General features: G+C 43.7%; 1 pseudogene; it reads right to left on the reverse strand.

Moving 5' to 3' along the window:
* Positions 1-25,743, reverse strand: part of LOC140723691 (uncharacterized) — an 805,012-nt pseudogene that overhangs the window by 12,816 nt on the left and 766,453 nt on the right.

Below are 25,743 nucleotides of genomic sequence, written 5' to 3' on the forward strand. Positions count from 1 at the left end.
ATTAGCATACTGGCATACTGGGTCCAAAAATAATGCAGTGTGTTGTTGTAGTACAAGATGGAACTCTAACAAAATGTAGCAAAATATAACAGCTGAAGCGAAAGGTAAATCATAAGTTGCAAGATCATTATGTGGTAACTTGTGGGACCAATAATTCACCATATAGTGCTAGTCTCATAACCATAAGATAAATGTTGTCATTAAGCCCCGTGGTACGTGCATTCAGGGTGACTTCTTAATGATTTCTGTGTCTTTGCAATTTAATTCAGGGCATGGCCATGCACTCGGGCTCTCTTTGGGAAGGACATGACTTTCGTGGATATGACTCTGACCCTGACAACGGCAACTCCCCTGTGTCACATCGTCTCTTTTCTTCGGTTACTCATGTACAGAAATGACAGTATCTTACAGCCAGTGAACGCACCATTCAGCTCGCCTTTGGTCTCGGGATGGAAACCGGTGCGGTCACATTCTATTTGAACCAGCCAAGACTTGGGCTCTGAACCCGATCTCTGTGATGAGATCCTACATATTGAGTGTATAGAGTTAGGAAAGAGGCTTCCTTCCTTCTGTCACCAATGTACTTGTCAGACTGTAATTTGTGGCCAATAAACACACGATCCAGCTTGCCTTTGGTCACTGAGAGGAAACCAGTGCAGTGAGAAACAAGGCATAATCCCAGTTCCACTCAGAGATCCTCCCCAGACCCAGGACAGAACGCAATGGCAGTACCGCAATTTGTAAGTTTTATCACGTTTCCAGTAAAATATTCACACCCAGCCGCTATTTGACAATTCCACTGGTCCTGGGATCGCTGAGAGCTGCTCCCGGTATCAGACACTGGCTCGCGCTGCTCTTCATCCCAGACCAAACTTGGACTCAGTCTCTGCAGGACATATCTGTCATGGATATGGCCCTGGCCCTATCCACGGTAACTCCCCTGTCTCATAGCGCCTCTTTCCTCCTGTCTCCCATGTACACTAAGTACATGTAGTAAATACGAAGTACTAATACATGTCCCATGTATCTTACGGCCAGCGAATGCACCATGCCGCTCGCCTTTGGTCTGTAAGTAAACCAGTATGGTCACTTTCTACTCGGCAGTCAGACCGGGTCTACAAACACTTCTGAAACTTTTGTCTGCACCTAATTCCATTTGGAAGCCAAAGGCTAATTACAGTAAGCCATCGTGGCTTCCAGTGGGGCAGGTCCCCTCATCACAACATGATTGAGTTTTCTGGCAAAGTCACGAAAGTCATAGATGAAGGTAGAGCTAATGATGTCGTCTACATGGATTTGACTAAAGCATTTAATAATGTCCCTCTTGATTAAAGAAAGTGTTTGAAGAGATTTATTCGAGCTGGAGGTTTGTAATTCGTGCCGTTCTGCAGGGATCTGTGCTGGGGCCTCTGCTGTTTGTGAAATATTAGAATGACCGGGATGAGAATGTAGATGGGTGGTTCAATAAGTTTTTGAATGATACCATGAGTGGTGCAGTTGTGGATGGTGAAGAAGACTGGCAAAGAATACAGCACAATGTAGATCATTCACAGTTAAGGACAGTGAAATGGCAGATGGAGCTGAACACAGATAAATGTGAAGTGTTGCACCTTGGCCAGCCAAAAGCAAGTAGTAAAGGGTTAAGGGGAAGACCATTAACGGTGTTGCTGAGCAGAGATGTTTGAGGTCCAGGTTTACAGCTCCTAGAAAGTGACGACGTAGGTCAATCTGCGGTTAAGATGCTGATCAAATACTTGCACTTGTTAGCTGAGTTATTGAGTTCAAAGTTCAAGAGGTGATGTTGCGGTTTTAAAAGATTCCGGTTAGGCCTCATCTACAGTACTGTATATAGTTCTAGTTGATCCAGTATAGGAAGGATCTTGAGGCTTTGGAGAAGGAGCAGAAGAAGAAGCTTACCTGGATGTTGTCTGTTTGAAAGAGAGTCTTTAAAGAGAGTGCACCCTCGCAAGAAGAAGGCTCCCGATGGAGTACATGGTAAGGCTCTGAAAACCTGTACCAACCAATTCACGGGAGTATTCAAGGACATTTTCAAACTCTCACTGTTACAGACAGAAGTTCCCACTTGTTTCAAAAAGGTAACAGTTATACCAGTGCCCATTGTTACGGATTCAGCAAGAATAAACATATGTGAGGCAATGGTTTTTATAACAAATAAAACACATAAAAAAATTTAACACAGAAAAACAAACCCCCAAAAGTAAACAAATCACTAACGTAACCGTAAATCAGCTGCCTTGCGGCAGCTTAAACAATTCTTTAAGCAATGAAGCTTAAACAGTTCTTAAAGCGATGTTGCAAAAACAGTTCTTCAAAGTAGTATTACAAAAGTTCAAAATGCTTACAGTCCATTTAAGGGAGAGACTTTTTGAGACGATTTAAATTCTCTTTCACGTCGTGTTGTTGCAGTTCCCAGTCGAACTACTTTTCCCACGAAGAATTTACGAAGGTGAAAAAATGAAACGGCTTAAAGGCACTGACCTTTCCTTTACAACACTGTACTCAATCCTTTCTGCTATTCGCAGGGATTACCACGAGCACAGTCAACGAATTCCTTCCGAATGAGGATCAAACAAGGTCGAACCTGTTTCACCGTCGAAATCGACTTTCCTCGATCTTTTAAATCCCGAACTCCGATCTTCACTCTCCACTGATTCTCAACTGGCAGTATTATAAAGAAACTGCTGGCAATGACCTTTTAAACTTTCGGCATTAAATAAAACTCAATCTTTCAACTAAACTGCGTCGTAACATTAAATCACGCAGTGGCATGAAGTCAACATGGAAAATCCAGCCACGAACTGCCCCTCCTCACAGGGAGGGGTCCTCCTTTTATACCCTGTAAAAAAATCCTGTCACATGACCTCTACTGGCCGGAAAATGACGTCACTCCACCATCACAAGACCATTACCTCAAGTCCAGTACAGCTTCAACACCTGTCACGTGACAAGTACACCACTGTCACATGTCACGGGTACGTAACACCATGAAGACTATCATGAAGAAGAATAATAATATGCGTTGGCACGTGGCCTAGTGGATAAGGCATCGGTCTAGTGATCTGAAGGTCACTGGTTCGAGCCTCAGCTGAATCACTTGCTCAGTTGTGTCCTTGAGCAAGGCACTTAAAAACACATTGCTCTGCGAGACATCGGTGCCAGGCTGCTTGCGTCCTCGTGCCCTTCCCTTGGACAACATCGGTGACGTGGAAAGGGGAAGGCGTTCAGCTTAGGCAACTGCCGTTACAACCATACAACCCTGCCCAGGCCTCCGCCCTGGAAAACTTCCAAGGCGCAAATCCATGGTCTCACGAAATCCATGGATGACTATATGAAGAATAATATCAGCAGCCTTAATGATTATTGCTCGATAGCACTAACATCTACAGTAATGACATGTTTTGAAAGGTTGCTCATAAAAAAATTGAACTCCTGTCTCAGCAAGGATCTGGACGCATTGCAATTTGCCTATTGCCACAATAGGTCAACGACAGATGCAATGTCAATGGCTCTTCACACGGCTTTGGACCACCTGGACAATACAAACATCTATGTCAGGACGCAGTTCATCAAATATTGCTCCCAGTTTAATAACATCATTCCCATAATTCTGATTGAGAAGTTGCAGGAGCTGGGTCTCTGCACCTCCCTCTGCACTTGGATCCTCGATTTCCTAACGGAAAAGCACAATCTGTGTATATTGGTTATAACATCTCCTCCTCACTGGCGATCAACACTGGTGCACCGCAGCGGTGTGTGCTTAGCCCACTGCTCTACGCTCTATATACCCATGTCTGTGTGGCTAGACACAGCTGGGAAACCATTTGCTGATGATAGAACCATTGTAGAAAGAATCTCAGGTGATTTCAAAAGTGCCTGCAGGAGTGAGATGTGCTTACTAGTGGAGTGGTGTCACACAACAAACAGGCACTCATCGTCAGCACGACGAAAGAGCTGATTGTAGACTTCCAGAAGAATAAGACGACGGAACACATACCAGTCCTCTTAAGTGGAGCAAGTGAGCAGTTTCAATTCATTCATGTCAAGATCTGTGAGGATCTAACCTGATCCCAATAAATCGACGTAGTTGTAAAGAGGACAAGACAGCAGCTATACCTCATTAGGAGTTTGAAGAAATTTATTATGTCAATAAAAACACTCAAAAACATCTATAGATGTTCCATGGAGAGCATTCCTACAGGCTACATCTTTGTCCGGAATGGGGTTACTACTGCACAGGTCTGAAAGAAATTGCAGAGGTTTGTAAATTTAGTCGGCCCCATCTTGGTTACTAGCCAGGACATCTTCAAAGAGCGTTGCCTCAGAAAGGCAGCGTCCATTGTTTAGGCCAACAGCGCCCTGGGCATGCCAATTTCTCACTTTTATCATCAGGGAGGAGGTACAGAAGCCTGAAGGCACACACTCAGTGATTCATGAACAGATTCTCCTCCTCTGCCATCCAATTCCTAAATGCATATTGAACCCTTGGACACTAACTCACTTTTTTACTGAATAGCATTTCTATTTTTACATGATTTCAATTTATTCAATATACGTATATTATAATTGATTTACTTATTAATTATTTTTAATGTTCTTCTAGATTATGCATTGCATTGACCTGCTGCTGTTATGTTAATAAATTTCACGTCACGTGCCGGTGATAATAAAACTGGTTCTGATTCTGATAATAAGAATAAGGACACAATTGTAGTGGGGAACTTCAATATGGAAGGGGAATGGGAAAATTAGGTTGATGTTGAACCGCAAGAGAGTGAATTTGTTAAATGCCTACGAGATGGCTTCTTAGAGCAGCTTGTGCTTGAGCCTGCTCGAGAAAAGGCTATCTCTAGATTGAGGGTTATGCAATAATTCTGATCTAAGAAGGGATCTTTATGTATAAGACCCCTTAAGAGGCTATGATCATAATATTATTGAATTTATACTGCAATTTTAGAGGGTGAAGCATAACTCAGAGGTATCCATATACAAATGGAATAAATTTATTTACAGACGCTTGAAATTAGATTGGAGGAGGATACTGGCAGGGATTACAGCGGTGTAATGGCTGCTATTTCTGGGATTAGTTCACAAGGTGTTGGATACGCAGTCTGCACAGAGGAAGAAGTTCTGAAATAGACAGGCATACCAATAAAGCTGGTTACCATGTTTTTTATTCTGTAAAGAATAAAAGTGAGTTGAGAGTTGATACTGAACCACTGGTAAATGATGCTGGTGAGGTAGCAATGGGGACAAAAATAGCAGATAAACGCAATGGGTACATTGCATCTGTCTTCACTGTAGAATATACTAGTTACTTTCCAGAGGTCAGTGAGTGTCAGAGAGCAGGAGTGAGTGCCATTGCTAATAGAAGGATTAGGTGCTCGGCAAACTCAGAGATCTTCAGGTGGATAAGTCACCAGGTCCAGATGGACTGCATCTCAGATTCCCGAGAAAGGTTGCTGAAGAGATACCGGACGATCTTTCAAGAATCTCTTGGTTCCTGCATGGTCTCAGGGGACTGGGACCCTGTCACTCAACTCTTTAAGAAAGATAAAGTCAAAAGAAAGGAAAGAAGAGGCCAGTTAGCCTGACCCCAATGGTTGGGAAAGTCTTGGAGTTTTATTAAGGATGAGGTTTTGAGGTACTTGGAGCCTGCGGAAAGCGGCCAGTGAGTGAGTGGGCCAGTGAAGGAGTGAGATTTGAGGCTTTGACTCGAGAGGCTTCGACGAGAAGAGACGGAGGACGAGCTTGTTCCCAATTAGTCTTTACAATGCCTCCTGAGACGGTGATGTGCCTCTCCTGTAAAATGTGGCAGTCTTGGGGGAACTCCCCTCTCCCGCAGAGTTACATCTGCCAGAAGAGCTGGCGGCTGGGCGATCTAGAAGACCGTGTGAGGAATCTGGAGCAGCTACTGGATGACCTTCGGCTCATAAGGGAGAATGAGGCAGTCATAGTTGAGAACTACAGGGAGGAAGTCACACCTAGACTGCCGGAAGCAGGTCACTAGGTGGCAATCCGAGAGGGGAAAGCGAAGGAGAGTAGACAGGTAGTGCAGAGCACCACTGTAGCCATTCCCCTGAATAATGTCTACCGTCCTGGATGCTGTTGGTGAGTACGACCGGCCAGGTGTGAGTCACGGTGGCAGGGCCTCTGGCACTGAGTCTGACCCTATGGTGCAGAAGGATGGGACGGAGAAGAGGAGAGCGGTCGTCGTTGGAGACTCTATAGTAGACAGGAGATTTTGTGGACGTGAGAAGGAAACCCGCATGGTTTGTTGCCTCCCGGGTGCCAGGGTCTGGGATGACTCTGACCGGGTGCATGACATCCTGGTACGAGAGGGAAAGCAACCAGAAGTCGTGATACATGTTGGGACCAACGACATAGGCAGAAAGACGGATGAGGTCCTGAAGTGTGAGTTTCGGGAACTTGGCAGAAGGCTGAAGAACAGGACCTCAAGGGTGGCGTTCTCCGTATTGCTGCCAGTACTACGTGATAGTGATGGTAAATTTGGAGGAGATGACAGTTGAATGCATGACTGAGGAGTTGGTGCAGGGGGCAGAGTTTTAGATTTTTGGACCATTGGGATCATTCTGGGGAAGGTGGGACCTGTACAGATTGGATAGGTTGCACCTAAACTCGAGGGTGAGCAATATCCTTGCTGGTAGGTTTGCTCGCATGGTTCGGGAGGATTTAAACTAATTTGCAAGGGGGATGGGAACCGGAGCAATAGAGCAGTGAAAGAAGTGCATGGAGTAAAGCCAGATCTAACATTAAGAGAGGCTTTGAGGAAAGAGCAGCAGAAGAAAGGGTATAAAGGTAGTAAGGTAGAAGGGGTAAAGTGTGTGTATTTCAAAGCAAGAAGCATCAGGAACAAAGGTTCAAACTGATAGCTTGGATACATACATGGAATTATGATGTAGTGGCCATTACGGAGACTTGGCTGGCACCAGGGCAGGAATGGATTCTCAATATTCCTGGATTTCAGTGCTTTAAAAGGGATGGGGAGGGGAGGAGTGGTGGCATTACTGGTCAGGGATACTATTACAGCTGAAGAAAGTGTGGGTAATGTAGCAGGATCCTCTTTTGAGTCAGTATGGGTGGAAGTCAGGAACAGGAAGGGAGCAGTTACTCTATCGGGGTCATTCTATAGGCCCTCTGTTAGCAGCAGAGTTACCGAGGAGCAGATTGGGAGGCAGATTTTTGAAAGGTGCAAAAATAAAAGGGTTGTTATCCTGGGTGACTTTAACTTCCCTAATATTGATTGGCACTTGATTAGTTCCAAGGGTTTAGATGGGGCAGAGTTTTTTAAGTGCATCCAAGATGGATTTTTGTCACAGTATGTTGACAGTCCGACTACGGGGAATGCCACACTAGATCTAGTATTCGGTAACGAACCAGGTCAGGTCACAGATCTGTCAGTGGGTGAGCATCTGGGGGACAGTGATCAACGCTCGCTGACCTTTAGCATTATCATGAAACAGGATAGAATCAGAGAGGACAGGAAAATTTTTAATTGGGAAAATTATAACGCTATAGGCTAGAACTTGCAGGTTTGAATTGGGATGATGTTTTTGCAGGGAAATGTACTATGGACATGTGGTCGATGTTGAAGGATCTGTTACAGAATGTCAGGGATAAATTTGTCACGCTGAGGAAGATAAAGAATGGTAGGGTGAAGGAACAATGGGAAAAGTGAAGTGGTGAGGTGGAAAATCTAGTCAGGTGGAAGAAGACAGCACACATGAGGTTTAGGAAGCAAGGATCAGATGGGTCTTTTGAGGAATATAGGGTAGCAAGAAAGGAGCTTAAGAAGGGGGCATGAGAAGGACTTGGTGAGTAGGGTAAAGGAAAACCCGAAGGCATTCTTCAATTATTTGAAGAACAAAAGGATGACAGGAGTGAAGGTAGGACCGATTAGAGATAAAAGTGGGAAGATGTGACTGGAGGCTGTGGAAGTGAGCGAGGTCCTCAATGAATACTTCTCTTTGGTATTCACCACTGAGAGGGAATTTGATGACGGTGAGGACAATATGAGTGAGGTTGCTGTTCTGGAGCATGTTGATATTAAGGGAGAGAAAGTGTTGGATTTGTTAAAATACAATAGGACGGATAAGTCCCCGGGGCCTGACGGAATATTCCCCAGGCTGCTCCACGAGGAGATTGAGGGAAGAGATTGCTGAACCTCTGGCCAGGATCTTTATGTCCTCGTTGTTCACGGGAATGGTACCAGAGGATTGGAGGGAAGTGAATGTTGTCCCCTTGGTGTACTGTGTCCAGTTCTGTTCGCCTCAGTATAGGAAGGATGTGGAAACATTGGAAAGGGTACAGAGGAGATTAACCAGGATGCTGCCTGGTTTAGAGAGTATGGATTATGATCAGAGATTAAGGGAGCTAGGGCTTTACTCTTTGGAGAGAAGGAGGATGAGAGGAGACCTGATAGAGCTATACAAGATATTAAGAAGAATACATAGAGTGGACAGCCAGCGCCTCTTCCCCAGGGCACCACTGCTCAGTACAAGAGCACATGGATTTAAGGTAAGGGGAGGGAAATTCAGGGGGGATATTATAGGAAGGTTTTTCACTCAGAGAGTGGTTGGTGTTTGGAGCGCACTGCCTGAGTCAGTTGTGGAGGTAGATACACTAGTGAAGTTTAAGAGACTACTAGACAGGTATATGGAGGAATTTAAGGTGGGGGGTTATATGGGAGGTAGGCTTTGATGGTCGGCACAACATTGAGTGCCGAAGGGCCTGTAATGTGCTGTACTATTATTTGTTCTATGTGGTAATGATAAAATAAGTCACAGTCAGCATGATTTCTGTGAAGGGAAATTTTGCTTGACAAATCTGTTAGAATTCTTTGAGGAACTAACAAGCGGTATTGACAAAGGAGAGGCAGTAAATGTCATTTGCTTGTATTTTCAGAAGGCGTTTGAGGAACTAACAAGCGGTATTGACAAAGGAGAGGCAGGAAATGTCATTTGCTTGTATTTTCAGAAGGCGTTTGAGGAACTAACAAGCGGTATTGACAAAGGAGAGGCAGTGAATGTCATTTGCTTGTATTTACAGAAGGCGTTTGAGGAACTAACAAGCGGTATTGACAAAGGAGAGGCAGGAAATGTCATTTGCTTGTATTTTCAGAAGGCGCTTGAGGAACTAACAAGCGGTATTGACAAAGGAGAGGCAGTGAATGTCATTTGCTTGTATTTACAGAAGGCGTTTGAGGAACTAACAAGCAGTATTGACAAAGGAGAGGCAGGAAATGTCATTTGCTTGTATTTTCAGACGGCGTTTGAGGAACTAACAAGCAGTATTGACAAAGGAGAGGCAGGAAATGTCATTTGCTTGTATTTTCAGAAGGCGTTTGAGGAACTAACAAGCGGTATTGACAAAGGAGAGGCAGGAAATGTCATTTGCTTGTATTTTCAGAAGGCGTTTGGTACGTTGCCACACTTTAGGCTGCTCACCAAGATAAAATCCTATCGCTTTACAGGAAAGATATTGGCCTGGATAGCGGATTGGCTGACAGGTTAGAGGCTGCCAGTGACCCGTGGTATTCCTTTGGGGTCTGAATTGGGACAACTTCTTTTTGCATTGTTTATCAATAATTTAGATAACCGAATTGAAATGTTTGTTACAAAATTTGCGGATGATGTGAAGATAGCTGAAGGGGTAGGTAGTGCTGAGGAAGCAGTGTGTTTGCAGCAGGACTTAGGGACGTTGGAACAATAGGCAAAAATTGTGGCAGGTGGAATACAGTGTTGGAAAATGTATGACAAAGCATTTTGGTAAAGGGAACAATAGTGCGGACTATTATTTAAATGGAACAAGGTTCAAACATTGGAGGTGCTGAAGGACATAGGAGTCCTCCTGCAAGACATCCAGAAGATTATTTTATAAGCTGAGTCTGCGGTAAAGAATGCCTAGTGGCATGATCTCGAGCTGATAACTCCCTGCCCGGCCAAACTTCAGAAACTTCAGAACTCTGGTTTGGGTGGATGCTGCGTGAAATGTCCCCTGTGCCAAATCAGTCCCCCGAAATAACGAACATTACACAATATGCGGTTAAAGAAGTAAGATTTTATAACTCTTGCTTTGACTATGAGAAGAGTAGAGAACAAAATATCAAATAAATATTGATCTTTTCGAGCTGGAGGTCGAAGGAGATCGAAGGAGCAATCAGCGATGTGGAACTGTGAGCTCCAACGGATGTGCACGACCTCCAGCTCCCGCCGGAACGCGGAGGGCAGCCCACCAACTCCTGAAGTCCCGTCTCGCCTCTTCATTCCCCTGGCGAAACCCAGCCGCTTTCACACAAGCAAGAAAGAATAACATCTCGTCCATTAGTTAGTAACTGAATTCCAAAGCCTCGTTATCAGTTATGACCCAAACATGCTGAACCCACTGCCTCATGAACATTAACTTTACAGAGAAGCCAATTTATTAGCCTTAACGGTTACATAAAAGAGAACCGCTTACACTCTCCCCAACAAATTTGGTCATGTCCTCATCACGTCAAGATAATTCGCCAACCCTTCCTGCCAAACAGAAAACCTTTCTTTCGTTTTCAGTCTTTTTATTGATGTTCAAAAAAAAACGTTGTAACAATAGAAATACAGAGAGATTGCGAATACAAAGTTAAGAGAACAGTATATACAGGTATCAACAAATGTACGAAATCTCCCAAACTTATCCTGCATTTATAATGAAAAGAAAATCCTCCAAATTAAAATAAATATATAAAAACACAAATAACTAACTTGAAAATAAACTGATAGAGAGAGAGGGGGAAAAAACAACTGGGCTATTATATTACAACAGATATAAACAGTAGTGTCAGCAACCCCGCTCCTCTATCCAATTAGTTAAAGGTATTAAAAGAGGTTCGGGAAAGGTCAATTTAACTCGTATGAAAGTGTTGAATGAATGGTCTCGCAGTTTTTTCAAAGTTAATCGAAGGATCAAAAATAACCCTTCTCATTTTCTCTAAATTTGAGCAAGATATAGTTTGGGAAAACCTTTGGAATGTAGTTGGAGGAATAATCTCGTTTCAGTTCAATAAAATGGATCTTCTGGCCATTAATGTACCAAATGCAATCATCCGACGAGCCGATGGGGATAAATGTCTATTATCCACCATTGGTAAGCCAAAAATTGCTCTAATAGGGTGAGGGTGTAAAATAATACTCAACACTGTTAAACGAATACTAAAAATATCTTTCCAATATTTCTCCCAAAGAGGACAAGAACAAAACATATGAGTTAAAGCGGCTACTTCGGAATGACATCTATCACAGATAGGATTAATATGGGAGTAAAACCCAGCAACTTGTCCTTAGACAGATGAGCCCTATGCACCACCTTAAATTGTATCAACGCGTGTTTGGCACAGAAAGAAGAAGAGTTAACTAAATGTAAATTATTTTTCCATTTTTCTGTAGGTAAGGAAAATAGAAGTTCTTTTTCCCATTCATTCTTAATTTTGTCTGATATATCTGGCTGTATTTTCATAATCATATAATAAATGGTTGCTATTAAACCCTTCTGATAAGGGTTTAACCCTATTTTGTTCCCGTGATATCCTTTGGGGATGAATTCGGAAAAGTCTGTAACATATTATTCAAAAAGCTTCTAATTTCTAAGTATCTAAGAAAATGGGATCTGGGAAATTTATATTTATTAGGCACTTGTTCGAAAGACATTAAACAGTTATCCGTGAATGAGATGCGACGAAAGCATATTATAACCTTCTTTTTCCATGTCAAAAAGTCTTGATCCATAACAGAGGGTTGGAAAAGGAAATTAGATATAATAGGGATAGATAACATAAACTTATTCAAACCAAAAACTTTACGAAATGGAAACGATATTCGTAATATATATTTAACTATTGGATTAACCATTTGCTTATTCAGTATAAAATGAGCAAAGGGAAGCGAGGACCCTAAAATAGAAACCAATGAGAAACCATGTGCAGATTTACATTCAAGATTTACCCATTGTGATCTCTGTATTGCTATCAAGTCCTCTGTCCAAAATATTAAATATCGAATATTAATTGCCCAATAGTAAAATTTTAAGTTCGGCAATGCCGGACCACCTTCCTTTTTAGACGTCTGTAAATATTTTTTCCTTACTCTAGGATTTTTTATTCTGCCATATATACGAAGAAATTTTGGAGTCAACAATGTTTAAAAAGAATTTAGTAAAAGTTGGTAACGCTTGAGATAAGTATAAAAATTTAGATAGAATAATCATCTATACAGCATTGATTCGACCAACCAATGATAGAGACAATGGGGACCATTTAGTATTCTTCTTTTGGTTTTTGCTTAGATCTGTTTCAAACGGGCTGACTGGAAACTACAAAAATGTCTGAAGTGTCGTAACTTCCGGTTCCTCTTTGAATGATATTAATATTTTGCACAAGAAACTCATGTGAGGAAAGAGGAAAATTTACGTTCTTTAGGTTTTGGAGTGATCATCAGTACAATTCGAATTGCCAGATCAAGGTGAGAGGGGTCTATAAAAATATAGACCTCGTCCTCAACCTCATTTATTCATTGTGAAACAACTTCAGATCCCCATAGTAGATTTTTGCTTCTTAATAGCTTACTTTCTAATCAAAAAGTTATTGTGGTTAACGTTTATGCTCCAACTGTCGATTGTCCTGATTTTTTGAAACATTTATTTACATTTCTTCCCAATTTAAATGATCATATGTTAATAGTGGGTGGGGATTTTAATTGTTGTTTAAATTCTTCGATGGATAGATCCAAGACTAACTCGCTATTCCCGAATAAATCGGCTTCTCTCATCAAATCCTTTATGATTGACTCCGGAGCTTCAGAAATTTAGCGATTTCTACATCCCAGATGAAATTTCCTGTGGAATATTATGGGATACTTTTAAAGCATTTATCCGTGGGCAAATGATTTCATATTCCACTGGAGCGTAAAAAAAGCGAATTAGTACTGAAATGCACACGTTGGTTGATAAGATTAACGAAATTGATGAGATATACACTGTGGCTCCGAGTAAGGAGCTTTATAAAAAAGAGATTTGAACCCCAAATGGAGCATAGTTTATTATTATCCTCTACGACTGAAAATCAGTTAAGTTTGGTTAAGCAACCAAAGGAGTTGAATGACTTCAGACCTGTTGCCTTGACGTCGCACGTGATGAAGACCATGGAGCGGCTGATAATACAGAATCTGAGGCCACAAACCAGGCACGCCCAGGATCTTCTTCAGTTTGCATATAAGGAAAAGGTGGGAGTGGAGGATGCTATCACGTATTTGCTGCACAAATCACTCTCTCACCTAGAGGGGGTCAGTTGTGCTGTGAGGATTACATTCCTTGACTTCTCTAGTGCCTTTAACACCATCCAGCCCAAGATCTTAAGGCACAAACTAACGGAGATGGGAGTAGACTCTCACATGGTGGATTGGATAGTGGACTACTTGACAGATAGACCTCAGTATGTGCGGTTGGGAGACTGTAGGTCTGACACGGTGGTCAGCAGCACAGGGGCGCCGCAGGGAACCGTACTCTCTCCGGTCCTGTTCACCCTGTACACATCAGACTTCCAATATAACTCAGAGTCCTGCCATGTGCAGAAGTTCGCTGATGACACGGCCATAGTTGGGTGTGTCAGGAATGGACAGGAGGAGGAGTATAGGAAACTGATACAGGACTTTGTGATATGGTGCAACTCAAACTACCTGCGTCTCAATATCACCAAGACCAAGGAGATGGTGGTGGACTTTAGGAGATCTAGGCCCCATATGGAGCCAGTGATCATTAATGGAGAACGTGTGGAGCAGGTTAAGACCTACAAGTATCTGGGAGTACAGTTAGACGAGAAGCTTGACTGGACTGCCAACACAGATGCCTTGTGCAGGAAGGCACAGAGTCGAATGTACTTCCTAAGAAGGTTGGCATCATTCAATGTCTGCAGTGAGATGCTGAAGATGTTCTATAGGTCAGTTGTGGAGAGCGCCCTCTTCTTTGTGGTGGCGTGTTGGGGAGGAAGCATTAAGAAGCATCACTGCAGACATTGAATGATGCCAACCTTCTTAGGAAGTACATTCGACTCTGTGCCTTCCTGCACAAGGCATCTGTGTTGGCAGTCCAGTCAAGCTTCTCGTCTTAATAAGCTGGTAAGGAAGGCGGGCTCTGTCGTGGGCAAAGTACTGGAGAGTTTAACATCGGTAGCTGAGCGAAGGGCGCTGAGTAGGCTACGGTCAATTATGGATAACTCTGAACATCCTCTACATAGCACCATCCAGAGACAGAGAAGCAGTTTCAGTGACAGGTTACTATCGATGCAATGCTCCTCAGACAGGATGAAGAGGTCAATACTCCCCAATGCCATTAGGCTTTACAATTCTACCTCCAGGACATAAGAACTTTTTTAAAAGCTAATAATGCTTTTTGAGACGGTGATTTAGATGCATATCATATTTTTTTTACTGAGTTAAGTATTGTATGTAATTAGTTTTGCTACAGCAAGTGTATGGGACATTGGAAAAAAAAGTTGAATTTCCCCATGGTGATGAATAAAGTATCTATCTATCTATCTATCTATCTATCTATCTATCTATCTATCTATCTATCTATCTATCTATCTAAAACTAGTACCCAGTTTTATATAAATGGAGATAAATCTGGTAGATTACTGGCTAATCAATTGAAAACTGCTTCATTTAAATGTCAGATTATTAAGATCCGTAAACGAGACGGTACTCTGACGGTTGCTCATGATGGGATAAACAAAGTTTTTCAAGAGTTTTACAACTCTTTATATCAATAAGAATTTCCTGATGACTCCACCATAATGCATGAATTTTTAAGGAAATTGAATTTTCCGGAGTTATCAATCAAAGAAAGTTTAACATTAGATGCTGCTATTAAGGAAAATGAAATAAAAGAGGTTATTTTTTCGATGGATTCAGGCAAAGCTCCTGGTTGGGACGGTTACACAACGGAATTTTTCAAATCTTTCCCTACTTTCCCCTTGGTTATGTAAATTTTTTAAGGATGCATTAATCATAGGTAAATTAGAACAATCTTTTTACGAAGCCTCTGTTTCCATAATTCTTAAAAAAGACAAAGCTTCTACTGAATGTGCATCATATAGGTATATATTTCTGCTCAATGTGGAATCCAGATTTTTTTCCAAAATTTTGGCCACTAGATAGGAGAACTTTACCTCAAGTAGTCTCTGGGGGCCAGACTGGATTTATTAAAATCCGTTATTTATCTATTAATATTAGGACATTAATTAATATAGCTTATACTCCTTCACCTAGAATTCCAGAATCTGTTATTTCTCTGGACGCTGAAAAAGCGTTTGATAGAGCCGAATGGTCACATTTATTTAGTACCCTTGAGAATTTTAATTTTAGTTCGAAATTTATATCGTCGATTGAATTAATATATTACTCCTTTAGCTTCGGTATCTACCAACAATCAAAAAACTCCCCTTTTGCAATTGTTTTGTGGTACTAGGCAAGGTTGCCCTTGTAGTCCTTTACTATTTGACATTGCTTTGGAACCTTCAGCCATTGCAATTCGTGATTCATCTAACATTTTCGGTATTACTCGTGGAGAAGGGACATATACGCAGGTGATTTGTAACTCTATATTCCCAATCCAGAGAAATCCATTTCTGCAGTTTTATCTTTGCTTACTCAGATTAGTAGCTTTTCTGGTTATAATCTGAATCTTAATAAGAGTGAACTATTCCCATTAAATATGCAAGTTCCAATTTATAAACATTTACTAGCTAAATCGGTCAAAGACAACTTTACTTACTTGGGTGTCAAAATTACTAAGAAACTTAAGGACTTATTTAAGGTTATTTTTTTTTTTACCTTCAATTGATCAGGTTAAACAAGCACAAAACCTAATCCAGGTGAAGAACACAGTGACACAACTCCCCAGCTGGTAGACTCCACACACTGTTCCCCAAGCACTTCATAGGGCAGCCTATGCGTGAGTTTGCTAATACTCAGGGAACTCCGTACTCCCTCACTTAACCCTTCAGTCTCGCACACTCCTGGGGATACTTCGGCTCTGCTTGACGAATGATCTATCAATCTATCCATCATGTCATGGCCCCTGCAACTCGGAGCTTCCTGTCCGTGTCCAGGTCCCGCAGTCTCTTCTGCAGTAACCCAGGCTGCCGACAGCTGGAACACCTCCACAACCCCCCAAACCACCCCCCCAACGCAACTCACCTGACTTTAGTGGGAGAAGGGCCAGGAACCTCTCCCTCAATCAAAAGGAAGTTAGTGAAAGGTGGCATGCACCACACCCCCATCTCATCATCCATCGAATCCGTATTCTTCTCCTCCTGCAGTTCTTCAAACCGGGCGTAATATTCCATAATCTTCCTCTGAAGAGTAACAGTTAAAGATTGTTCCTCCTCCTGTTTAGTGCTCACTGATCTTATCTCCAGCTCTTTCTTCTTAATGATTTATTCTTGGTCAACTTTCAGTTTTCCATTTCATTTAGTCCATCAATAGTCCTCTTCATGTCTCCGTCGAGCCTCCGCTTCCCTCTTTGGAGGTCTGTCCGAAATTGCTTCGCCTCTGAAGTGCATTCAGACTCCCCTCTCTGTGCTCTCAGTTTGCAGTTGGCCTCAGACAGGTAGCGTTCTTTGCCTTCCCCAACTTGATAGCGAGTTGCGAGTTCTGGATCATTTTCTCCAGTTTCTGCTCATCCTTTCGATGGTTGGTTATCGTTTCATCTTTCTGGACAAATTCATCAGTAAGTGACCGCATTTCTGCTCTGAATTCTGTTTCTCCGTCTCCACTGCCGCCCATTTCAACGCCAGGAAGTTCAGCTGGTACGGGGGATAAATTCTCCGGGAGGGCAACAAACTTCGACATACAAACTCCACGGGTCTCAACCTGGTGCCCTGATCTGATACGGGACGCCACTAACCCGTCTAAACTGTCCGCAGAAGCCGGCATCGGCGTTTGGATCAACAACCCCTTTAGCGACCGAAAATCTTCCTCACATTTTACAGTCCACATCTGCCCTAAGAGCTCCGACGCGTTTAAATATTCTGCACCCTCCAGTCCTTTCTCCCCCTTCCCTTTTCCCCCCACAAAGGGAAGGTAGCCACACAGAAGCGGATTTAAGAGGTTTCTCACTTTAGCGTAGCCGCTCGAGAATCTCCAATAAGGAAAACGCAGAACTCCGTGAACGAGCGCAGAACACTCACAGACTGGGAACTTTGGCAGACCTGGCACTTGTCCAGGGAAAGTTTTAACTCCTCAGCTCCTAGTCGCACCTGCAATAGCCTCGCTTCATCGTCTTCCAAGACAGATCCAAATACTAGGAGATCATCCAAATACACCAAGACGTCAAACAAGTCCCCATCCCCCACCGTCTTCTCCACGTCCCGGGGAAGGTTGCAGGGGCCCGGATATTCCCAGGGGCATTTTTTCGGACTCGAAGAACACAATGGGACAAATCATTGCCGTCTTCTCTTTGTCGGCCTCACTCATCGGGATCTGGCAACATCCACTCCTCTGATCCAGCACGTTTAATCACTTCGCACCTCTCAGACAGGCCAGCTCGTCTTCCACCCTCAGAGCCGTATACTGGTCAGGAACCGTGCGCCGGTTCAGTGTCCTATAGTCCACACACAGCCGTACCTCCACAAACCAACAGTACAGTAACTTGACCTGGACCTAGTGTCGAAGATGAATTAAGCACAGCTTCCATCTATCCGTGACGACACACTGGAGCGTGGTCCCACGAAGGCTTCAGGAAAAGGGTCTTTTTGTTCCCCATTATCCGGACTTATCATTTGAAACCTCACCCCGAGCTGCATTTTGCTCCCATTTGAACCAAACGCCTTGTACCGCGCTGCAGGTAACTGGCAGCTGTCACTACGGGGTAATTGAACCTGACTGTTCTAACAACGTCAGCTGCCCGCCTATCCAAACTTTCAACCAATCCCTGTCGTTTTTCCCCAACCGAGAACTGTCACTCATCTATCAACTGAGGGGTCCGTTCCGCCCACTTCTCATACGCCTCCGCCCCTTCAGGGGTGAGCATTATTCCAAACAACAGGCGGAGCCTGCCATAGCTGGAACACTTAATCGTCAGAGAAACAATGGCGGATACTACCTCAGAATTCTCACCCTTCACTGGGAGACGAGGAGTAATTAGACATTCCAAATCCACACTACTCTTTCCCCCCACTCCTGACAGTATTGACAGTCCATGGCCCAGCCTCACCTGGGGCACCAATAGTCACGGGCAGTCCCACCCCCGTGACGTCAGCACTAGCCTGCAATAAAACGAGGTCTGAGCCCGCCATTTTATCAAAAGTTTCCCGCTACGATTTCAACTGTACCATCAGCTTTAACTATATTCAAAAATCGAATTAAGACTACATCCAGGGTACGAATATTCACCCCACTCAACAAGTTACTGAGCGCAATCCCACAGAGACACACATTACTAAACGCAATCCCACAGAGACACACATTACTAACCGCAGTCCCACAGAGACACATTACTAACCACAATCCCACAGACACACATTACTAACCACAATCTCACAGAGACACACATTACTAACAGCAATCCCACAGAGACACACATTACTAACCGCAATCTCAAGGAGACACACATTACTAACCGCAATCTCACAGAGACACATTAATAACCGCAGTCCCACAGAGAGACATTACTAACCACAATCCCACAGACACACATTACTAACCACAATCCCACAGATACACATTACTAACCTCAATCTCACAGTGACACACATTACTAACCACAATCCCACAGAGTCACACATTACTAACCGCAATCTCAAGGAGACACACATTACTAACCACAGCCCCACAGAGACACACATTACTGACCGCAGCCCCACAGAGACACACATTACCAACCGCAATCCCTCAGAGACACACATAACTAACCGCAATCCCTCAGAGACACACATTACTAACCGCAGCCCCACAGAGACACACATTACTAACCGCAATCCCTCAGAGACACACATTACTAACCAGAGCCCCACAGAGACACACATTACTAACCGCAATCCCTCAGAGACACACATTACTAACCAGAGCCCCACAGAGACACACATTACTAACCGCAATCCCTCAGAGACACACATTACTAACCGCAGCCCCACAGAGACACACATTACTAACCGCAATCCCTCAGAGACACACATTACTAACCAGAGCCCCACAGAGACACACATTACTAACCGCAATCCCTCAGAGACACACATTACTAACCGCAGTCCCGCAGAGTCTCAAATTACTAACATCAATCCCACACAGACACACACTACTAACCACAATCCCACAGAGACACATTATTAACCGCAGTCCCACAGTCACACATTACTAACCGCAGTCCCTCAGAGACACACATTACTAACCGCAATCCCACAGAGACACATTACTAACCGCAATCCCACAGAGACACACATTGCTAACCGCAATCCCACAGAGACACATTAATAACCATAATCCCTCAGAGACACACATTACTAACTGCAATCCCTCAGAGACACACATTACTAACTGCAATCCCTCAGAGACACACATTACTAATCGCAATCCCACAGAGACACATTAATAACCACAATCCCTCAGAGACACACATTACTAACCGCAATCCCACAGAGACACATTAATAACCGCAATCCCACAGAGACACACATTACTAACCGCAATCTCGCAGAGACACATTACTAACCGTAATCTCACAGACACATTACTAACCACATTCTCGCAGAGACACACATTACTAACCGCAATCCCACAGAGACACCGTTTACTAACCGCAATCTCACAGAGAGACATTACTAACTGCAGTCCCACAGAGACACCGTTTACTAACCACAATCTCACAGCAGCACTGATTTGCACAGGGCGATCATACAGCATCCCACAGAATCAATCCCCGGACGAGCCCCCACATTGTAACACTCGCTTTGCCTCGTGGCACGGTCTCGGGGTGATGACCTCCCTGCTCGTCCAAACTTTAGAACTCTCGTTTGGGTGGATGCGGCGTGAAGTGTCCCCTATGTAAAATCAGCCCCCCGAAATATCGAACAGTACTCAGTATGCGGTTAACCAAGCAAGGTTTTATTACTCTTAATTTGTCTATGAGACTAGTAGAGAACAAAATATAAAATAAAAGGCGGCAAGAATTTGAATAAACGGTTCGTGCACACTTCGATGGAGATCAGGGTTTCCCATCACTGATCCACCTTCGACTATCGTCGACTTCCGCTCCCGCATCGAGCCCAACGGGTCAGGCATCTCACTGAATCCTCACGTCGTATCTCCTCTTCTCATTCCCCTCGCGCCTTCTGCCCAAATCCCGCGAAAACCAACAGCTTTCACAGAGACAGGAAATAATCACAACTCGGCCATTGGTTAGCAACTGAATTCCAAAGTCCCGTTATCCCGTCAAACTTGCTGCCACCGAGAACCCATTACCTCAGCAGTTAACATAACAAGAAGCCATTTTATTAGCCTTAGCAGTTGACATCAGACCCTTACATGTACGACTGCAATATGAACACAATGCGTCACCAATCCCCACGTAAAAGTTAGTAGTTTCAGTAGTGAAACAGGGATTTCGGCTCGCCATGTAATATGCCAGTTATCTTCCTTCTCCAATTCAGCGTTTGGTCTGTTGCCTGTTCTTCCTTGCTGATTCAAATGTTCATAGAGATGGCCTTTAAATACCTGATTGTACCATCCCTTCAGACATTATGTTCCAGATGGTAACCTTCAGAGGCAATTATTCCTCAGATCCCGTCTAAACCTCACACTCTTATTTTTAAAACACTCTTTGTCATTCAGACCTCTGTCTGGAATCACAGAGTCCCAATGAATAGAAAGTGTGCTTCCTTCCAAATGGCCCCTGCCCACTTGAATTTGCCCCATTTGCCTGAATTTGGCCCATAACCCTCTGAGCAGGTACTATCTATTAGCCTGTAAAGATATCCTTTAAACCCTCTAGCTGAACCCAACCCTACCACTTTCTAGAGTCGCTCCTTCCACATCCCCATCATTGTCTGTGGATAAAATGTCCCCTTTTAGTCTTTCTCCTCTTACGGAAAATCTATGCCCTTGAGTTTTACAACCGCCCCCTCGTGCTTGAAAAGGCGGTCTCCATTTACATTATCGATGCACCTCATGTTCTTTGTCTACGTTAAGATCACCTCTCAACGTTGGATGCTCCAGGAGAACATTGTTCCCACCAATGCGGTCTCTCCTTCTACCTCAGTCCATACCACACATTCTGGTGAATCTCCAGAGCAATTAAACATCTTCTGTCGTGTGGCACCAGAAGTATACACTTTTCAAGCTTTTCAAACAATTGATGTTTTAAAAAGTCCTTCAAAGAGTTCTGTTCAGTACGTTCCTAATAACGACAAGTATCCCACTGGATGTTTTCATTCTATTTACCTGTCTCTACAGAAGATATCGTTGTACCTCTGTGTCAAAATCTGGACTAATACATGGATGAGAGGTGTATGGAGGGATATGGGCGGGGTAAAGGTCAGTGGGACTAGGCAGAAAAATGGTTCGGCACAGCCAAGAAGGGCCGAAAGTCCTGTTTCTGTGCTGTACTGTTCTATGGTTCTATGGTTCTATGGTCAATGCTACGCCTTCTGCAAGAAATCCCGAAGAAGAAGTATTTTAAAGGGAGGATGCGGCAAAACAAAAGAAGGGGCGTAAAATATAGCAACTATTTGTAGAAAGCTAGAGGAATAGAAAGCTTTTATTACTCAATAGCATCGACGTTCAAAGATTGAAAATATATTTATTATCAACTGCATGCAACCTTGAGACTCGACTCCATACAGGCAGCCATAAAACAAAGTAATCTCATAGAACTCATTAAAGAAAGAAGACCGTCAAACACCCGATGTGCAGGGGGAAAAAAAAAAACAGATCTTGCAGGAAACAAAAGTAAGCACTTAACATATTGAACTGAAGTACTCGATAATGATTCTAAAGCCACAGAACCAGGCATCAGTGTAGCCGGTTCAGGAGCCCCTTTATTGCAGCCCAGCGTAGAGACAAATAAACCCCTCAGTGCTGTGATCTGAACTTACCTGTCCTGTCCTCCAGCCCCAACACCCTGACATTTTCAGCCTGTCCTAGTACTTCAACCTCCTGAATCTCAGGTCATTCCACGCCTCTGGTTCTGGGCCGTGCCGCGTCATAACGCTCTCAGCCATCTCAATGCGGAATGCAAAGAAAACAAAGTAGTGAGGACAGAAACGATGAATATCAGGGTAATCTAGGCAGTAACATAAAAAAGGAAACCAGAAATCCCCTTTTTCATATATTCCTCACAAAGCGTACAAGAGAGGTAAAGTGGATATCAGACAACTGTAAAATGCTGCTGGAGAGGGAGCAGAGCAGAACAAAAAATAGCAGATCAAGTCAATGTTATTTTGCGTCAGTCTCCACCATGGTAGACAGTAGCAGAACGCCTGAACATCGGAATATCAGACAGTAGAACTGTGTGAGCTGCCTTTACTAATAAGAAGGTATTTGGGAAGCCGAAAGGTTTGAAGGTAGATAGGTCACCTGGCAGCAGAAGAGAATGTTGAGTTTATATCAATGATTGATGTAGAATCACTAAATTCTGCAATTGCTGTAGAAGACTGAAAATGGCGAATGTCCCTCCACTCTTTAAGGGGGGGGGGAGGCAAAAGAAAGAATATTATAGGTGAGTTAGCGTCACTCAGGTCAGTTAGATTGGTAAGTGTTGGAGTCCATGATTAAAGATGTGATTTCAGGGAACTTGGAGGCACATGACAAAGTAGGCCGATCAGCACAGATTGTTTAAGGGAAATCGTGCCTGAAGGATCTGATCTGTTGGAATTCTTGCCTGGTAAATCAGTTGAATTCTTTGAGGAAATAACAGGTAGGATAGAGAAAAAGAAATCGCTAACATGGATAGAAGATTGGCTGATAGCTGCAGTTAAGGAGTAGTAATGAACGTGGCCTTTTGAGCTTCACTGTACGTGACGTGTTCTGTTTATAAAAAAATAATAAATCCAATACGATCTTTGAGCTCTGTACTGTTTTATTTAATGCAGACAGCCATTTTGTGAACTGTAGGAAACGAATGCGATGGGATCATCGAATTTGCATACGGCAGTGTCAGGCACGGATTGGGGGTGCAGACGGAATTCAGAATATGCGCTGAATTAAGGGTGTTTTAGAGAATATAGGATGTACAGGGATTTGGGGATGTGCTGTGCACAGAAATGGCTTTTTACCAGCGAATGTTGGGGTGCAGGCGGATTCGGAGAGTTGGAAGATGTGGGGCACACACTGACTTGGGTGTGCACACGAGTTTTGGGGTACAAACGAATTTGGGTTAACGTGCGGATTTGGGTGTGCAGAGATTTGGCGAAGTCTGCGGATTTGAGGGTGCACGAGGATTTTGGAGAATCAGTGGTTTGGGACCGATGTCATGGATTTAGGGGTGCGCACGTATTTCGGGGTTGTCAGGATGTGGAGGTGTGACAACTCTCCAACTTGTATTAGTCATAGATACTTCAGTAATAAATGCAGTTTGGACTGAAATTGTTTCTTGCTATTTACTCAGGCGGACGCAGCCGTTCTGTGAACTATTTGAAATGATACTTGCTCTGGGATAATCCAATGTGCATGTGGGGGTGTCTGCTGAGTCGGAGACGTGACAAAACTCAAGATTGTCTCACAAAGTACACTGCAGATGCTGTGGTCAGATCAAGACGTATATAAAAGCTGGATGAACTCAGCAGGCCGGGCAGCATCCGTTGAAAGGAGCAGTCAACGTTTCGGGTCGAGACCCTTTGTCATGACCCTTCGGCTTGACCCTTCGTCGACTGCTCCTTTCAACGGATGCCGCTCGACCTGCTGAGTTCATCCAGCTTTTCTGTACGTCAAGATGGTATCATTTGCTTATACATTAATCATGAAGGTATCTTGAATTTTGACCTCTGTTCTTATATATTTTATGGTTCAGGCAGCCATTTTTGTGAGGTGTTTGAAAGGAGAGTTCGAGAGCATGTTCAGTTTGCGGACACAGATGGGAAGCGACTGAACCAAGGGGATAAAGTAAACTCGAAGTCTACGGACAAATGTTCATTCAGGCAGGGTCAGGCGGAGACAATGGGTTAGCCACACATTGCCTCAGAGAAACAGTAACACACACAACACACACACACACACACACACACACACACACACACACACACACACACACACACACACACACACACACACACACACACACACACACACACACACACACACTGTCTTCACCGTCTACAGAACATGGAAAAGAAACATAGAAAACCCTACAGCACAATACAGACACTTCGGCCCACAAAGCTGTGCCGAACATGTCCTTATCAAAGACCCAACCAGGAGAATCTTATGAGATCCGATCGTTTCCGCCTCCACCACCGTCGCCGGTAACCTGTTCCACGCTCTCACCACTCTCTGTGTAAAACAACCTGTCCCTGAACTATGCCTTCTTCCTAGCACCTTGAAACTGTGCCCTCTCGTGCTAGCCATTTCAGCCCAGGAAAAAGACTCACTATCCACACTATCAGTGCCTCCTATCCTCTTATATACCTCTATCAGGTCACCTCTCACCCTCTGTCGCTCCAAGGAGTAAAGGCCGAGTTCACTCAACCTACGCTCATAAGGAATGATACCCAATCCAGGCAGCATCCTTGTAAATCTCCTCTGCACCCTTTCTATGGTTTCCACATCCTTCTCGTAGTGAGGCGACCAGAACTGAGCACAGTACTCCATGTGGGGTCTGATCAGGGTCCTCGATAGCTGCAACATTACCTCACGGCTCCAAAACTCAGTCTCACGGATGATTAAGGTCAATGCACCACTTGCCTTCCTGACCACAGAGTCAACCTGCGGAGCAGCTTTGAGTGTCCTATGGACTCGGACGCCAAGATCCCTCTGATCCTCCACACTGTCAATAGTCCTACAATTAATACTCTATCCGCCATCATATTTAACCTACCAAAATGAACCACTTCACAATTATCTGGTTTGTACTCGATCTGCCACTTCTCAGCCCAGTTTTGCATCCTATCAATGTGCCGCTGTAAACTCTGACAGCCCTCCACACTATCCACAGCTCTTTGACACATACGGGGTGATATGATTAGAATACACTCACCCCTACCACTAGACTGCTGAGTTTGATGGCCACGCATTAGGGTTAGGGGTGGACCTGGACGAGCCCCCTGATGTTCTGCCTGTGACTGTCACTGAAGAAACTGGAGGGTTTATTCAATATGAAAATGTTTATTCATCACCACAGACAGACAGTTTCTTGGGGACCCTCTCATTAGAGTGCGCCAAGCACAAACTACAGCGAGAGTTTATATTCTTGAGGAGAGTGGCAACAGTAGGTGATTCAGTACAATTTCACAAGCTACAATGACATAATTTACTTCAATATTCAGTGTCTGACAAATGCTTCTGTCACAACCACGGATTCAGCAGCGCGGCAGATTCGGCAATTGCGCTCGCGAATATGCACGTGGCAGCCAATTATTATTTCATTGTGATCGCATTTAACTATATTCGTCCCGTCGTAGTTTTTGTCCGGACTTGAACCTAGGACACAGCAACACTTCCCTTTCCGCCTTGCCTGTGAAATTGGACTGTT

Source organism: Hemitrygon akajei, unplaced genomic scaffold, assembly GCF_048418815.1.
Source record: "Hemitrygon akajei unplaced genomic scaffold, sHemAka1.3 Scf000126, whole genome shotgun sequence".
NCBI lineage: Eukaryota > Metazoa > Chordata > Chondrichthyes > Myliobatiformes > Dasyatidae > Hemitrygon > Hemitrygon akajei.